The 14,467-nt window shown below is 46.1% G+C and overlaps 1 protein-coding gene and 1 long non-coding RNA gene across 7 annotated transcripts in view; one reads left to right on the top strand and one right to left on the bottom strand.

The window, feature by feature from the left end:
• Positions 1 to 14,467, bottom strand: part of ntng2b (netrin g2b) — a 199,409-nt gene that overhangs the window by 149,262 nt on the left and 35,680 nt on the right. The window lies entirely within an intron of this gene.
• On the top strand, positions 12,361 to 14,176 carry LOC127931760 (uncharacterized). Its single transcript, XR_008142839.1, has 3 exons — positions 12,361 to 13,324; positions 13,394 to 13,485; positions 13,739 to 14,176. It is a non-coding gene; the product is annotated as an uncharacterized LOC127931760 (long non-coding RNA).

The following is a 14,467-nucleotide window of genomic DNA, read 5'->3' as shown; positions in this document are numbered from 1 at the left end:
CTCCCACTTCTCCAACCTTCTCACTCCTCCTCTCCTTCATCACCTCTCTCCCACTTCTCTAACTTCGAACTCCTCCTCCCCTCCACCTCTCTCCCACTTCTCCAACCTTCTCACTCCTCCTCCCCTCCATCACCTCTCTCCCACTTCTCTAACTTCGAACTCCTCCTCCCCTCCACCTCTCTCCCACTTCTCCAACCTTCTCACTCCTCCTCCCCTCCATCACCTCTCTCCCACTTCTCTAACTTCGAACTCCTCCTCCCCTCCATCACCTCTCTCCCACTTCTCTAACTTCGAACTCCTCCTCCCCTCCATCACCTCTCTCCCACTTCTCCAACCTTCTCACTCCTCCTCTCCTCCATCACCTCTCTCCCATTTCTCCAACCTTCCCACTCCTCCTCCCCTCCATCACCTCTCTCCCACTTCTCTAACTTCGAACTCCTCCTCCCCTCCATCACCTCTCTCCCACTTCTCCAACCTTCTCACTCCTCCTCTCCTCCATCACCTCTCTCCCACTTCTCCAACCTTCTCACTCCTCCTCTCCTCCATCACCTCTCTCCCACTTCTCCAACCTTCTCACTCCTCCTCCCTCCATCACCTCTCTCCCACTTCTCTAACTTCGAACTCCTCCTCCCCTCCATCACCTCTCTCCCACTTCTCTAACTTCGAACTCCTCCTCCCCTCCATCACCTCTCTCCCACTTCTCCAACCTTCTCACTCCTCCTCTCCTCCATCACCTCTCTCCCACTTCTCCAACCTTCTCACTCCTCCTCTCCTCCATCACCTCTCTCCCACTTCTCTAACTTCGAACTCCTCCTCCCCTCCATCACCCCTCTCCCACTTCTCCAACCTTCTCACTCCTCCTCCCCTCCATCACCTCTCTCCCACTTCTCTAACTTCGAACTCCTCCTCCCTCCATCACCTCTCTCCCACTTCTCTAACTTCGAACTCCTCCTCCCCTCCATCACCTCTCTCCCACTTCTCCAACCTTCTCACTCCTCCTCCCCTCCATCACCTCTCTCCCACTTCTCCAACCTTCTCACTCCTCCTCCCCTCCATCACCTCTCTCCCACTTCTCTAACTTCGAACTCCTCCTCCCCTCCATCACCCCTCTCCCACTTCTCCAACCTTCTCACTCCTCCTCCCCTCCATCACCTCTCTCCCACTTCTCTAACTTCAAACTCCTCCTCCCCTCCATCACCTCTCTCCCACTTCTCTAACTTCGAACTCCTCCTCCCCTCCATCACCTCTCTCCCACTTCTCCAACCTTCTCACTCCTCCTCTCCTCCATCACCTCTCTCCCATTTCTCCAACCTTCTCACTCCTCCTCCCCTCCATCACCTCTCTCCCACTTCTCTAACTTCGAACTCCTCCTCCCCTCCATCACCTCTCCCACTTCTCCAACCTTCTCACTCCTCCTCTCCTCCATCACCTCTCTCCCACTTCTCCAACCTTCTCACTCCTCCTCTCCTCCATCACCTCTCTCCCACTTCTCCAACCTTCTCACTCCTCCTCCCCTCCATCACCTCTCTCCCACTTCTCTAACTTCGAACTCCTCCTCCCCTCCATCACCTCTCTCCCACTTCTCCAACCTTCTCACTCCTCCTCTCCTCCATCACCTCTCTCCCACTTCTCCAACCTTCTCACTCCTCCTCTCCTCCATCACCTCTCTCCCACTTCTCCAACCTTCTCACTCCTCCTCTCCTCCATCACCTCTCTCCCACTTCTCCAACCTTCTCACTCCTCTGCCCCTCCATCACGTCTCTCCCACTCCTCCGTCCCTCCACCTCTCTATTCTCTGTACATCTTCTTGTCCATCTGTCCTTCTCTCTCATTTGTCCACCTCTTCATCCCTCCATCTCTGTCCTGTCGTCTAACCTGTATGATCTCCCACAGCCTTAGTGCAGTAAGGAGCTCATCATTCTGACAATGAAGCATTGTCTGATCAAAAAGAAACCCACATGTATTGGATGCCTTCTTGAGTGGAGAGTAGAGAGTAGAGAGTAGAGTGGAGAGTGGACCGATTATGATTTTTCAACGCTGATACCGATATCGATTATTGGAAGACCAAAAAAAAGATGATGCCGATTAAATCGGACGATTTTTATATATATATTTTTAATAATGACAATTAGAACAATACTGAATAAACACTTATTTTAACTTCATATAATACCACAGAAAAATCTATTTAGTCTCAAATAAATAATGAAACATGTTCAATTTGGTTAAATAATACAAAAACAAAGTGTTGGAGAAGAAAGTAAAAGTGCAATATGTGCCATGTAAAAAGGCTAACGTTTAAGTTCCTTGTTCAGAACATGTGAACATATGAAAGCTGGTGGTTCCTTTTAACATGAGTCTTCAATATTCCCAGGTAAGAAGTTTTAGGTTGCAGTTATTATAGGACTATTTCTCTCTATACCATTTGTATTTCATATACCTTTGACTATTGGATGTTCTAATAGGCACTTTAGTATAGCCAGCCTAATCTCGGGAGTTGATAGGCTTGAAGTCATAAACAGCGCAATGCTTGAAGCACAGCGAAGAGCTGCTGGCAAATGCACGAAAGTGCTGTTTGAATGAGTGCTTACGAGCCTGCTGCTGCCTACCACCGCTCAGTCAGACTGCTCTATCAAATCATATAATAATAATATAATAACACACAGAAATACGAGCCTTAGGTCATTAATATGGTAAAATCCAGAAACTATAATTTCGAAAACAAAACGTTTATTCTTTCAGTGAAATACGGAACCGTTACGTATTTGATCTAACGGGTGGCATCCCTAAGTTTAAATATTGCAACCATCAATGTTATGTCATAATTATGTACAATTCTGGCAAATTAATGACGGTCTTTGTTAGAAAGAAATGGTCTTCACACAGTTCGCAACGAGCCAGGCGGCCCAAACTGCTGCATATACCCAGACTCTGCTTGCACAGAACGCATGAGAAGTGACACAATTTCCCTAGTTAAAAGAAATTAATGTTTTTTATAAGATAAGTTTAATGCTAGCTAGAAATTTACCATGGCTCCTTGCTGTACTCGCATAACAGGTAATAATATAATAATAATATATGCCATTTAGCAGACGCTTTTATCCAAAGCGACTTACAGTCATGTGTGCATACATTCTACGTATGGGTGGTCCCGGGGATCGAACCCACTACCCTGGCGTTACAAGCGCCATGCTCTACCAACTGAGCTACAAGCCTGCCACACAGTCTCCTCGTAGAGTGCAATGTAATCGGCCATAATCTGTGTCCAAAAATGCAGATTACCGATGGTTATGAAAACTTGAAATCGGCCCTAATTAATCGGCCATTCCGATTATCGGTCGACCTCTAGTGGGAGTGAGAAGTGGAGAGTGGGAATGAGGAGTGGAGAATGGGAATGGGGAGTGAGGAGTGGGAGTGAGGATTGAGGAGTGGAGAGTGGGAGTGAGGATTGAGGAGTGGAGAGTGGGATTGAGGTTTGAGGAGTGGAGAGTGGGATTGAGGTTTGAGGAGTGGAGAGTGGGAGTGAGGATTGAGGAGTGGAGAGTGGGAATGAGGAGTGGAGAGTGAGGGTTGAGGAGTAGGGATTGAGGAGTGCAGGGGACACACAAGCCCTTAAGGAAGTGACTCTACCTCTCTACCTCTCCTGGCCGTCGATATCACCGCCATCATTGCCCTCTCTCATTACCGCGGCGACCTGGACTAAGAAGAGCCCCATTTGGTCTTCTTTTTAATAATATAAAACCCATTTCATCCCGAGCGGTCCCAGCGGTGCCTGCGCAATGGGTGAATATTCATTATTCATTATTCAAATCTTCTCCTGAGCAGTTTGGAAAACCCAATATGTTCTGTGCCAGATGAGATGGCTCAGCCTTATTGTCCAGAGGGAGCATTGACTAATCGCCAGGCCTCCAGAAATCGATATCCAGTGGTAAGCATCAGATACCTCCGATTATACAATAGTGTCCGGGAGACCCCTCCCCGCCGGCACACCGAGCTCCCCCCATCACCAAGGCATCCCAGAATAACAGCAGTGATTAGTTATTACATTACGGGCGGTGAAGGAGGAAGATATCAGGCCCCTCCCCCCATCACCAAGGCATCCCAGAATAACAGCAGTGATTAGTTATTACGTTACGGGCGGTGAAGGAGGAAGATATCAGGCCCCTCCCCCATCACCAAGGCATCCCAGAATAACAGCAGTGATTAGTTATTACGTTACGGGCGGTGAAGGAGGAAGATATCAGGCCCCTCCCCCATCACCAAGGCATCCCAGAATAACAGCAGTGATTAGTTATTACGTTACGGGCGGTGAAGGAGGAAGATATCAGGCCCCTCCCCCATCACCAAGGCATCCCAGAATAACAGCAGTGATTAGTTATTACATTACGGGCGGTGAAGGAGGAAGATATCAGGCCCCTCCCCCATCACCAAGGCATCCCAGAATAACAGCAGTGATTAGTTATTACGTTACGGGCGGTGAAGGAGGAAGATATCAGGCCCCTCCCCCATCACCAAGGCATCCCAGAATAACAGCAGTGATTAGTTATTAAGTTACGGGCGGTGAAGGAGGAAGATATCAGGCCCCTCCCCCCATCACCAAGGCATCCCAGAATAACAGCAGTGATTAGTTATTACGTTACGGGCGGTGAAGGAGGAAGATATCAGGCCCCTCCCCCCATCACCAAGGCATCCCAGAATAACAGCAGTGATTAGTTATTACGTTACGGGAGGTGATGGAGGAAGATATCAGGCCCCTCCCCCCATCACCAAGGCATCCCAGAATAACAGCAGTGATTAGTTATTACGTTACGGGAGGTGATGGAGGAAGATATCAGGCCCCTCCCCCCATCACCAAGGCATCCCAGAATAACAGCAGTGATTAGTTATTACGTTACGGGAGGTGATGGAGGAAGATATCAGGCCCCTCCCCCATCACCAAGGCTTCCCAGAATAACAGCAGTGATTAGTTATTACGTTACGGGAGGTGATGGAGGAAGATATCAGGCCCCTCCCCCCATCACCAAGGCATCCCAGAATAACAGCAGTGATTAGTTATTACGTTACGGGAGGTGATGGAGGAAGATATCAGGCCCCTCCCCCCATCACCAAGGCATCCCAGAATAACAGCAGTGATTAGTTATTACGTTACGGGAGGTGATGGAGGAAGATATCAGGCCCCTCCCCCCATCACCAAGGCATCCCAGAATAACAGCAGTGATTAGTTATTACGTTACGGGCGGTGAAGGAGGAAGATATCAGGCCCCTCCCCCCATCACCAAGGCTTCCCAGAATAACAGCAGTGATTAGTTATTACGTTACGGGAGGTGAAGGAGGAAGATATCAGGCCCCTCCCCCATCACCAAGGCATCCCAGAATAACAGCAGTGATTAGTTATTACGTTACGGGAGGTGAAGGAGGAAGATATCAGGCCCCTCCCCCCATCACCAAGGCATCCCAGAATAACAGCAGTGATTAGTTATTACGTTACGGGCGGTGAAGGAGGAAGATATCAGGCCCCTCCCCCCATCACCAAGGCTTCCCAGAATAACAGCAGTGATTAGTTATTAAGTTACGGGAGGTGAAGGAGGAAGATATCAGGCCCCTCCCCCCATCACCAAGGCATCCCAGGATAACAGCAGTGATTAGTTATTAAGTTACGGGAGGTGAAGGAGGAAGATATCAGGCCCCTCCCCCCATCACCAAGGCATCCCAGAATAACAGCAGTGATTAGTTATTACGTTACGGGAGGTGATGGAGGAAGATATCAGGCCCCTCCCCCCATCACCAAGGCATCCCAGAATAACAGCAGTGATTAGTTATTACGTTACGGGAGGTGATGGAGGAAGATATCAGGCCCCTCCCCCCATCACCAAGGCATCCCAGAATAACAGCAGTGATTAGTTATTACGTTACGGGAGGTGATGGAGGAAGATATCAGGCCCCTCCCCCCATCACCAAGGCATCCCAGAATAACAGCAGTGATTAGTTATTACGTTACGGGAGGTGATGGAGGAAGATATCAGGCCCCTCCCCCATCACCAAGGCATCCCAGAATAACAGCAGTGATTAGTTATTACGTTACGGGAGGTGATGGAGGAAGATATCAGGCCCCTCCCCCCATCACCAAGGCATCCCAGAATAACAGCAGTGATTAGTTATTACGTTACGGGCGGTGATGGAGGAAGACATCAGGCCTATGTCATTTCTATGGGGGCTATATTTGGCTCCCCTTGATACCGGATCCAGCAACACAGACAGTATTGTATTGTTGTAGCTGGATGTTATTATACAGTAGCTTCTCTATGGATGTAGATGTTAGGGGAAGAGACTGAGAGATGAGGTACGTTCTGTAGGTAAGGCAATGATAATATAATACAGTTATTTAGTTAGCAGACACTTTTATGCAAAGTGACTTATACAGTAGCTACTGAACATAAGTACTAACTATGTGGCCCTAGTTGAAACTCACACAATTACTGATAAAGGTATTGTATTTGATTAGGGGAAATTAGGGGGATGTTGGTAAGTGAAATATTGGTCAGAGTTGCTTGGTTTGGGAGATGGCTACGGTCAGAACTTACATCTAGGCTATACATGGGCTGTCACGGCAGATTTCCTCCTCTTCGTCTGAAGAGGAGTAAGGATCGGACCAAGATGCGGCGTGGTAAGTGTTCATCATTTTAATGGAAAAAACTGAACACTTTCAAAAACAAAACAACAAAGTGACAACTGTGACGCTACTGAACCACTGTGCTAACAAGCAACATAACATAGACAATCACCCACAACCCACAATGACAAAACAGGCTACCTAAATATGGTTCCCAATCAGAGACAATGACAAAACAGGCTACCTAAATATGGTTCCCAATCAGAGACAATGACAAACACCTGCCTCTGATTGAGAACCATATCAGGCCAAACACAGAAACAGACAAACTAGACATCCAACATAGAATGCCCACTCAGATCACACCCTGACCAAACAAAACATATAAACATTCAAAGTAAACTATGGTCAGGGCGTGACATGTGCAGGATACTAACCAATATACTACCCAGGATATTAACCAGGGTACTAACCAGGGTACTCTAGGATCTACATCTAGGCTATACCTGGGCAGGATACTAACCAGGATACTCTAGGATCTACATCTAGGCTATACCTGGGCAGGATACTAACCAGGGTACTCTAGGATCTACATCTAGGCTATACCTGGGCAGGATACTAACCGGGGTACTAACCAGGATACTCTAGGATCTACATCTAGGCTATACCTGGGCAGGGTACTAACCAGGATACTCTAGAATCTACATCTATGCTATACCTGGGCAGGATACTAACCAGGATACTCTGGGATCTACATCTAGGCTATACCTGGGCAGGATACTAACCAGGATACTCTAGGATCTACATCTAGGCTATACCTGGGCAGGGTACTAACCAGGATACTCTAGGATCTACATCTAGGCTATACCTGGGCAGGGTACTAACCAGGATACTCTAGGATCTACATCTAGGCTATACCTGGGCAGGGTACTAACCAGGATACTCTAGGATCTACATCTAGGCTATACCTGGGCAGGGTACTAACCAGGATACTCTAGGATCTACATCTAGGCTATACCTGGGCAGGGTACTAACCAGGATACTCTAGGATCTACATCTAGGCTATACCTAGGCAGGGTACTAACCAGGATACTCTAGGATCTACATCTAGGCTATACCTGGGCAGGATACTAACCGGGGTACTAACCAGGATACTCTAGGATCTACATCTAGGCTATACCTGGGCAGGAAAAACAGGTGCCTTGGTATATTTAATTCCCTCTTTTCTCTGTCTCTTTCTATATACGTATAGAGAGAGCCTCTGAACAGTTGATTTGATTTGATGTTGAGATGTGTCTGTTACTTGAACTCTGTGAAGCATTTATTTGGGCAGCAATCTGAGGTGTACTAAACTTATCCTCTGCAGCAGAGGTAACTCTGGGTCTTCCTTTCCTGTGGCGGTCCTCATGAGAGACAGTTTCATCATAGCGCTTGATGGTTTTTGCAACTGCACTTGAATAAACTTTAAAAGTTCTTAATTTTCCGCATTAACGGACCTTCATGTCTTAGAGTAATGATGGACTGTCATTTGTCTTTGCTTATTTGAGCTGTTCATGCCATAATATGTACTTGGTCTTTTACCAAATAGGGCTATCTTCTGTATTACCCCCCTACCTTGTCACAACACAACTGATTGTCTCAAATGCATTAAGAAATAAATACATTCCACAAATTAACTTTTCACAGGGCACACCTGTTAATTGCAATGCATTCCAGGTGACTACCTCGTGAAGCTGGTTGAGAGAATGCCAAGCGTGTGCAAAGCTGTCATCAAGGCAAAGGGTGGCTACTAAAATGTAAAATATATTTTGATTTCTTCAACACTTTTTTAGTTAATACATGAATCCATAGGTGTTTTTTCATAGTTTTGATGTCTTCACTATTATTCTACAATGTAGAAAATAGTCAAAATAAAGAAAATTCCTGGAATGAGTTGGTGTGTTGGTGTGTCCAAACCGTTTGACTGGTACTGTATATATATATATATGTCCCCTCTCAGCCCCATATATTTTTTTATTACTTTCCCTTTCTCTCTCTCTGCCTCTCCGTTCTAAGACTGAAAAGTGTTGGCAATACCTCCAGGCCCCCTCCTGTCTCTGACCACAGGCATGTGGGGCAGAGCTGTCTGGGGGGCTGAGAGGAGACTGTGGGGCTGAGAGGGGATTGGGGGGCTGTGTCAGCATCCACTCAAGACCTCATCAAACACCCCTCCTTTCCTCTTCTCTTCTGGCAACCAACACCTACCTCCTCAACACAATCCTTTACTCGTATGTTTCTCACTTATTTCTCCTCTCCTCCCCTCCTACCTCCCTCCATCCCACTTCTCCTCTCCTCCCCTCCTACCTCCCTCCATCCCACTTCTCCTCTCATCCCCTCCTACATCCCCTTCTTCTCTCCTCCCCCCTCCATCCCCTTCTCCTCTCTTCCCCTCCTACCTCCCTCCATCCCACTTCTCCTCTCATCCCCTCCTACCTCCCTCCATCCCACTTCTCCTCTCATCCCCTCCTACATCCCCTTCTTCTCTCCTCCCCCTCCATCCCCTTCTCCTCTCCTCCCCTCCTACCTCCCTCCATCCCACTTCTCCTCTCATCCCCTCCTACATCCCCTTCTTCTCTCCTCCCCCCTCCATCCCCTTCTCCTCTCTTCCCCTCCTACCTCCCTCCATCCCACTTCCCCTCTCATCCCCTCCTACCTCCCTCCATCCCACTTCTCCTCTCATCCCCTCCTACATCCCCTTCTTCTCTCCTCCCCCCTCCATCCCCTTCTCCTCTCTTCCCCTCCTACCTCCCTCCATCCCACTTCTCCTCTCATCCCCTCCTACCTCCCTCCATCCCACTTCTCCTCTCATCCCCTCCTACATCCCCTTCTTCTCTCCTCCCCCCTCCATCCCCTTCTCCTCTCTTCCCCTCCAACCCCCTTCTCCTCTCCTCCCCTCCTCCCTCCCTCCACACCCCTTCTCCTCTCATCCTCCATCCCCCTTCTCCTCTCCTATCCTCCTCCCTTCCTCCACCCCCCTCCTCCCTCCCTCCCTCCATCCCCCTTCTCCTTCCTCCTCCCTCCCTCCATTCCCCTTCTCCTCCCTCCCTCCCTCCCCCTTCTCCCTCCATTCCCCTTCTCCTCCCTCCATCCCAACGTGGATGTTAAATACCATTCAAATGTCACCCTGCCATATTGATTGGAATAATAATTCTGAGAGGTGGGAGAGATGCCTTGTTGATGCTAAGCAGGCAGTGCGACGGTGAAAGCCATCCCTCACTGTCACAAAGGTGCAGTGTAAGAGGTTCCCGGTTCCCGCCCGGCACCGCAGCACCACGTTAGATGTGGACGCAGGTTTACGTTAAGACCACCGAGGCTGTGTGTTAGTGTTGTTCATCATCATGCCGTAGTAGACCAGTGACAGCGGGTGTAGTAGGATTCACAAAGAGTAAAGAGAGGGTCAGTGTAAAGGACCCAGCATTAGTGTGGTTATGTATGTTAGGGTGTGTGAGAGTGTTTGAATGTAAGAGCGATTTAAACAGCATTCTAAACAGACATCAGAGACGTGTTTGAACTATTTTCAGCGTGTGAACCGTGAATAGAACTAATTTACCCAGCAGCCAACACTCTTCCTTGTGAAACACCTAGGTCATGTTCAGAAGGGCCGAAAATCAGTGTTCTTATTGGATATAGTTCAGGTAGTACCTCCCAGTTTCACTCCATATCAAAACGTTTTCTCGCTGAACACTACCCTCTGTTTAGCATGTATTAGTAACTCAACAACCCGGAGGAAATTGTAGAACGGCGCAGTTCTGTACCCACTCTTCAAGGTGAGAAGATGCAAAGGGAAACGGGTAGCGCTCGCAGTCGATAAACTGTATATTGATAACCAATTGTTCCGAGACACGAAGACTACTCAATGGCTATTCTAAATATTACTATATTTCCATGGAGGAGAAAAATAATGGAACACCCAATACTATCCATGGTAGGGATTGTAATGAAAACTGGAAAACAATCAAATACAACAATTGATAAAGAAATAACTACACCATTCCAGATGGTGAATGTTGTAAAATAATTAGTATTCCACATTCTATTTACAGTATTTATAAATAGATAAGACAGAATTAGAAGAAAGGATAATTATTTAAATAATACATGTTCAAATATAAGGAACTGGAACACAAAAGTATTGAATCAAAATGGTAGATATAAAACACAGCAAATGGAGGACATAGAAGGCACAGTATGTGGGTATGTGCGGGTGTGATAGATGGGGCGTGTGTTTATGTGTTTGGAAAAGTGTGGAGTTTAGTGGAAAGGGGAAATGGTTGCAAATGGAAGAAGCGTGTGTGTCTGCGAGAAGAAGTTGTGACTGAGAGCTTTCCATTTCGTGCACACATAGGATATACAGTTGAAGTCGGAAGTTTACATACACCTTAGCCAAATACATTTAAACTCAGTTTTTCACAATTCCTGACATTTAATCCTAGTAAACATTCCCTATCTTAGGTCAGTTAGGATGACCACTTTAATTTAAGAATGTGAAATGTCAGAATAATAGTTGAGATAATTATTTATTTAAGCTTTTATTTATTTCATCACATTCCCAGTGGATCAGACGTTTACATACACTCAATTAGTATTTGCTAGCATTGCCTTTAAAATAGTTTAACTTCAGATGGCCCAAATGTTTTGGGTAGCCTTTCACAAGCTTCCCACAAGTTGGGTGAATTTTGTCCCATTCCTCCTGACAGAGCTGGTGTAACTGAATGAGGTTTGTAGGCCTCCTTGTTCGCACACGCTTTTCAGTTCTGCCCACATATTTTCTATAGGATTGTGGTCAGGGCTTTGTGATGGCCACACCAATACCTTGACGTGTTGTCCTTAAGCCATTTTTCCACAACTTTGGAAGTATGCTTGGGGTCATTGTCCAGTTGGAAGACACATTTGGGAACAAGCTTTGACTGATGTCTTGAGATGCTGCTTCAATACATTCACATCATTTTCCTTTCTCATGAAGCCATCTATTTTGTGAAGTGCACCAGTCCCTCCTGCAGCAAAGCCCCCCCACAACATGATGCTGCCACCCCTGTTCTTCACGGTTGTGATGGTGTTCTTCGGCTTGCAAGCCTCCCCCTTTTTCCTCAAAACGTAATGATGGTCATTATGGCCAAACAGTTCTATCAGACGAGGACATTTCTCCAAAAAGTATGATCTTTGTCCCCATGTGCAAACTGTAGTCTGGCTTTTTTATGTTGGTTTTGGTGCAGTGGCTTCTTCCTTGCTGAGCGGCCTTTCAGGTTATGTCGATATAGGACTTGTTTAGCTGTGGATATAGATACTTTCATACCCATGATGTCAAGTAAAGAGGCACTGAGTTTGAAGGTTGGCCTTGAAATACATCCACCGTTACACCTCCAATTGACTCAAATCAGAAGCTTCTAAAGCCATGACATCATATTCTGGAATCTTCCAAGCTGTTTAAAGGCACAGTCAACTTAGTGTATGTAAACTTCTGACCCACTGGAATTGTGATACAGTGAATTATAAGTGAAATAATATGTCTGTAAACAATTTTTGGAAAAATTACTTGTGTCATGCAAAAATCCTAACCGATGTGCCAAAACTGTAGTTTGTTAACAAGAAATTTGTGGAGTGGTTGAAAAACGAGTTTTAATGACTCCAACCTAAGTGTATGTAAAATTCCGACATCAACTGTACATTTTAAAATAAATTATAAATAATGTTTATTTATTTATTGTCCTATCATGATGGAACGATCCCCAACCCTATACCCTCGACACCCACCTTAGCAACCCGTACACTAAGGAGAAGTCCTTACCTGCTTTACGGACTACTGTAGGTAGCCTATACACAGCCAAGACAGACAGATAAATGAGGTCAGAGACCGACTAAAGCAGCACCGCCCCCTCAAGATTCTGAGCCTGCCTGGTAGGGTTGGTCCTGCAAAGCCAAAGCCCCCTGATGGGAGAGCATAATATACAAGGAATTTCTCAAAGCTGCTAATGAGAACCTTGACGACCTTGTACCTAGCCGGTGTGGAGCCCCCACCAAGGCAGTAGCAGTGCTGGAAACACAGTAACCCATGAGGAGGGGGGGTCACACTCGGACAATCAGAGAGGGGGAAAATTATTGCGGTCTGACTGACCAGTGTGTGTGTGTTTCAGGGGAAGAGGATGTATCTGAGCTCCATCAGCTAGGACTTAAAATTGGTTAATCAAATCTCATAATCAATTTCGCATGCCTTTTCAAACAGCTACAAATGTATATGTAACAGTATAGCTTCCGTCCCTCTCCTCGCCCGTACCTGGGTTCAAATCAGGGACCCTCTGCACACATCGACAACAGCCACCCTTGAAGCATCGTTACCCATCACTCCAAGGGGAACAACTACTTCAAGGTCTCCGAGCGAGTGACGTCACCGATTGAAACGCTATTAGCGCGCACCCCACCTACTAGCTAGCCATTTGACATCGGTTACATATATGCATTCGCACATCAAGTCCTTTCTTGAGTTGGGCTCAGATATGGAACAACTTGAACATCTGAGCTTGTGGTTGTTTGTGGGGGAAGGGTTGGAGTGTGTGTGTGTGTGTGTGTAGCCCACATCTGTTGCTAGGGGGTAAGAATGTTAGGGACAATATAGAATGAATCACAATAATTGCTTGCCAAAAATGTAATTTCATTAATGGCAATCCTGGTTATAGGTAGGTAACGATCCTGGTTATAGGTAGGTAACGATCCTGGTTATAGGTAGGTAACGATCCTGGTTATAGGTAGGTAACAATCCTGGTTATAGGTAGGTAACAATCCTGGTTATAGGTAGGTAACAATCCTGGTTATAGGTAGGTAACAATCCTGGTTATAGGTAGGTAACGATCCTGGTTATAGGTAGGTAACACTCCTGGTTATAGGTAGGTAACAATCCTGGTTATAGGTAGGTAACGATCCTGGTTATAGGTAGGTAACAATCCTGGTTATAGGTAGGTAACACTCCTGGTTATAGGTAGGTAACGATCCTGGTTATAGGTAGGTAACGATCCTGGTTATAGGTAGGTAACGATCCTGGTTATAGGTAGGTAACGATCCTGGTTATAGGTAGGTAACGATCCTGGTTATAGGTAGGTAACAATCCTGGTTATAGGTAGGTAACAATCCTGGTTATAGGTAGGTAACAATCCTGGTTATAGGTAGGTAACAATCCTGGTTATAGGTAGGTAACAATCCTGGTTATAGGTAGGTAACAATCCTGGTTATAGGTAGGTAACAATCCTTTGCATGAACTGCCTACATTACTACGCATATTAATTGTTTATTGCGGAAATTAAGATAACAAATCCAAATATATTTTAGATTTTGGATTATTCAAAGTAGCCACCCTTTGCCTTGATGACAGCACTGCAAACTCTTGGCATTTTCTCAAACACTTCATGAGTTAGTCAACTGGAATTTATTTCAATTAACAGGTGTACCGTGTTAAAAGTTAATTTGTGGAATTTCTTTCCTTAATGCATTTGAGCCAATCAGTTGCGTTATGACAAGGTAGGGGTGGTATACAGAAGATAGCCCTATTTGGTAAAATACCAATATTATGGCAAGAACAGCTCAAATAAGCAAAGAGAAACGACAGTCGATCATCACTTTAAGACATGAAGGTCAGTTAATGCAGAACATTTCAAGAACTTTGAAAGTTTCTTCAAGTGCAGTCGCATAAACCATAAAGCGCTATGATGAAACTGTCTCTCATGAGGACCGCCACAGGAAAGGAAGATCCAGAGTTACATCTGCTGAAGAAGATAAGTTCATTGGAGTTACCAGCCTCAGAAATTGCAGCCCAAATAAATGCTTCACAGA

This window comes from Oncorhynchus keta, chromosome 9 (assembly GCF_023373465.1).
Source record: "Oncorhynchus keta strain PuntledgeMale-10-30-2019 chromosome 9, Oket_V2, whole genome shotgun sequence".
Taxonomy (NCBI): Eukaryota; Metazoa; Chordata; class Actinopteri; order Salmoniformes; family Salmonidae; genus Oncorhynchus; species Oncorhynchus keta.
This window is presented reverse-complemented; position numbering and strand designations above follow the sequence as displayed.